Source organism: Ornithorhynchus anatinus, chromosome 5 (assembly GCF_004115215.2).
Source record: "Ornithorhynchus anatinus isolate Pmale09 chromosome 5, mOrnAna1.pri.v4, whole genome shotgun sequence".
Taxonomy (NCBI): Eukaryota; Metazoa; Chordata; class Mammalia; order Monotremata; family Ornithorhynchidae; genus Ornithorhynchus; species Ornithorhynchus anatinus.
In genome coordinates, this window is record NC_041732.1 from 10,223,635 (window position 1) to 10,227,491 (window position 3,857).

Genomic DNA, 3,857 nt, shown 5'->3' on the forward strand with positions numbered 1-3,857 from the left:
TCCCACAAACACAAATCCTCCTCATTTGCAGAAAGAAATAACATTTGGCCATTTCAAGAGAAGGCATTTACCGGCCGCCGTCAGAGTTACCCAATCTCAACTTCGGTTAGGAGCGGTTGTTCGGAATCCATGGTGTCTGAGCACGCGTTCCTTCCTTTCACTTTTCTGAATGATCAATCAATGGTATTTTCCGAGTTTTTACTGTGTGCACAGCACTGTACTGAACACTTTGTCCAGAACCCACACCTCCGTGCACCTTTGCCTCAACCCTGGTTAACACCTTCCCATTGGCTTATCCGGCGTGAAACTGTGTCCCTGATGGCTCAAAATCAATTGCCTTTATTGAGTGCTTTCTGCATGCAGAACACTGTGCTAAGTGCTTGGGAGAGTACAATGTAACAGAATTCCCTCCCCTCAACCAGCTTACGCTCTAGAGGGAATAATAATGGTATTTGTTAAGCGCTTACTATATGTCCAGCACTATTCTAAGTGCTGGGGACATACAAGATAATCAGTTCAGTTACAGTCCCTGTCCCATACAGGACTCGCAATTTAAATAGGAGAGGGAAGAGGTAAAGAATCCCCATTTTACAGATGAGGTAACTGAGGCGCAGAGAAGCAAACTGACTTGCCCAAGGTCACCCTCTAGGCAAGTGGCAGAGTAGGATTAGAATCCAAGTCCTCTGACTCCCAGACCCCAGGGTTCTTGCCTCTCAGGGGCCTCTCCTTCTCCCATTCTCCCCACCACCCAGAAAGAGTGGAGAGGTCAACCTACTCCTTGTCTGCAATGCCACTTCTGCACCATCCCACCCCCTCTTTCCCCAGACCTCCTCTTTCAAACTCCCATCATCCACCTCTTCCACCCACACTACAACTACTGGTTGCCTTACCTATCGAGCCCTGGCTCCCCCTCAGCTTTTCAGGGTAATTTCGATGCCCTTCTCTCCTCCTCTGCTCCTACACTGATGCTCGAGGTTTCACATTCATGTGGAGAGTCCCGGCTACCACCCAGCATCCACTTCCGGTCAACACTCAACTCCACAGTCCTCCTGTTCCCCAACCGCTCACCGGCCCATTAGCTTGGATACATTCTGGATCTCATCGTCAAAAGTTACCGCTCCACTTCTAACACCCCCAAGACCGGAAACACCACCCTTCAACAACTTCGCCCTCATAGTCTCTTGTCTTATGCTGTCGAGTCGTTTCCGACCCACAGCGACACCATGGACACATCTCTCCCAGAACGCCCCGCTCTCCATCTGCAGTCGTTCTGGTAGTGGATCCATAGAGTTTTCTTGGTAAAAATTCGGAAGTGGTTTACCATTGCCGCCTTCCACGCAGTAAACCCGAGTCTCCACTCTCGACTCTCTCCCACGCTGCTGCTGCCCAGCATGGGTGAGTTTTGACTTGTAGCCGATTGCCTTCCACTCGCTAGCCACTGCCCAAGCTAGAAATGGAATGGGTAGGCCTCTGCTTGACTTTGTCTCCCATAGCCGAGACTGGTAGAGCACTGGAAACTCTCCAGGTGTGGCCCTGAGAGGGGTCTCGTATTCTCACCCCATAAAATCTGTTCTCTCCTGCCACAGAGACCTCTGATTTTGAGACTTCCTTCTCTTACCCCAAGCCATTATGCCCCACCTGGATTCCCTGCCAATCCTTCCCTTCGCTGATGCCCAGTTCCATAGTTCAACACTGCTTCCCCATTAAACTCAACGCCCTCACCACCCCCGAAACGTCCTCCTTCTCTTTACCTCACAACATTGAAGGAGCGGGGCCTAGTCGATAGAGCCCAGGCCTGGGAGTCAGAAGGACCTGCATTTTAGTCCCGCCTCCACTGCTCGTCTACTGTGTGACCTCGGATAAGTCGTTTCACTTCTCTGGGCCTATGTTACCTCATCTGCAAAATGGAGGTGAAGATAGTGCGTCCCATGTGGGACAGAGACTGTGTCCAACCTGATTAGCTCGTATCTCCCCCAGCACTTAGTAAAGTGCCAGGCATATGGTAAGCGCTTCATAAATACCGTTGAAAAGAAAAGAAAACCATTGATTCCTGCGGCTTGGATCATCTTTGCTCCTGTGCTCAGGCTGCAGAGAGCAAATCTAGACTCCAGGCCCGCTACAACTCAGCTTTTCCCCCCCTCGGCAACATTACTTCTTCTCCTTTGGCCCACCACCCCTACTAATTAATTGAAACCTTAAATTCCCTCCTAAAGCATTCATTATCCCCCTCTTGCCCTTGAGGACCTCCTCTACTATTTTGTTGATACAACTGGAACCACTTCATGGGTGTGCTCCAAAATCTCCCTTACCTTCCCAATCTCATCCTTCACCTGCCATCTCTCAAGAGATCTCCTTCACACTCAAAGAATAAAGAAGTTCCACAACACCACTCCAGTTTCCCTGGTGTGACTTGATTTTGCCAGCTCTGATGACAACAAATGGGGTCAATTTGGTTGTCCTTCAGACTCCACCAACATTTTCCATCTATTAAAAAGCCAGAGTTCAGAATCTGCCTTTTTACTGTGCTTCGATCGCTGCCTAAAAGGAATGGCGGGGTGGGGGAGAAGGGAGGAGGAGAAGACTGGGGAGAAAAGGAGGGAGAAGAGGCTCGTTGTGATCAACAGAAATTTGTCTTCAAGAAAGTCCATGGGAACAATTTTTCAAACAGCTGCAATGATTACTGGGGAAGAGTTGTTAGGTAAGAAGTCGGAGGACCTGGGTTCTACTCCGGGCTCCGTCACTAGTCTGTTGTGTGAACTTAGGCAAGTCACTTAACTTCCCTGTGCTTCAGTTTTCTCATCTGTAAAATGAGGATTAAGACTGTGAGCTCCATATGGGACAAGAACTGTGTCCTAAACGATGATCTTGTATCCACCCCAGAACTTAGAACAGTGTTAGACATATAATAAATGCTTAACAAGAACAATTATAATTGATAATAATAATAATAATCAGGGGTTTTGCATTTGCAGACTGCCTGGCATCCAATGCTCACAGTGAGTACCAGTCATCATCATCATAATAATTTGATATTCAAATTATCGGGACCAGGATCCTCAGTTTTTTGGGGGTTGTTTTAGGTTTGGGAATAACCAAAGCTCATATTTGCCACATAAATTGTTATTATCAATAATAACAATAACATTTATTAAGCACTTACTTTGCACCAAGCACTCTACTAAGTGCTGGGGTAGTACAATATAATCAGGGTGGGCACAGTCCATGTCCCATACAGGGCTCACATTCTAAGTAGGAGGGGAGAACAGGTATTGAACCCCGTGTTTTCCAGCTGAGGAGACTGAGGTACAGAGAAGCTAAGTGACTTGCCCCAGGTCACAGAGCAGGTAAGTGGCCGAACCAGGTTAGAAGCCAGGTCCTCTGACTCCCAGGCCCGGACTCCTTCCTCTAGCCCAAGCTGCTTCTCCTACTGCCATAAATGGGACAATCCATCGGTCGGAGGAAATTAATCATCCCCTAAAGTTAGCCCTCCCAGTGGGAACAGGACATTGGATAATTGATGGTTTCACAATCAGGCGTGAGCCAAACCATTGCCCTGCGACCCTCATCCGCCGGAACCCTAGTCGGGTGCCCTTGGTGTCAGCTTCCGGGGAGGCCAACGGCTCCAGGCCAGAGTCGGATGTCAGTGCGACTACTGATGGTAGAGGACTCGCTGTTCAGTCAGTTGGGCCCAGATGTCTGTGAGTGGGGTGGGCAACCGACCCAGGAGCCTCGGCAAACACGGTTGAGCCTCCGTGGGCTGATTCTGGGCCCTGGGCCACCACCAGGCAATCCCTTGGGAATCGCGGCTGTTCTATCTCGTGGCTGGCAGAGAGAAGGGGGCACCCCCCCAACCGGGC

At 49.5% G+C, this 3,857-nt stretch overlaps 1 non-coding gene across 1 annotated transcript; it reads right to left on the reverse strand.

Annotated features, from left to right (window-relative positions):
- Positions 1–1,405: 1,405 nt before the first annotated feature.
- On the reverse strand, positions 1,406–1,543 carry LOC114812555. The gene has a single exon (XR_003760206.1). It is a non-coding gene; the product is annotated as a small nucleolar RNA SNORA7 (small nucleolar RNA).
- Between the last annotated feature and the right edge of the window lie 2,314 nt (positions 1,544–3,857).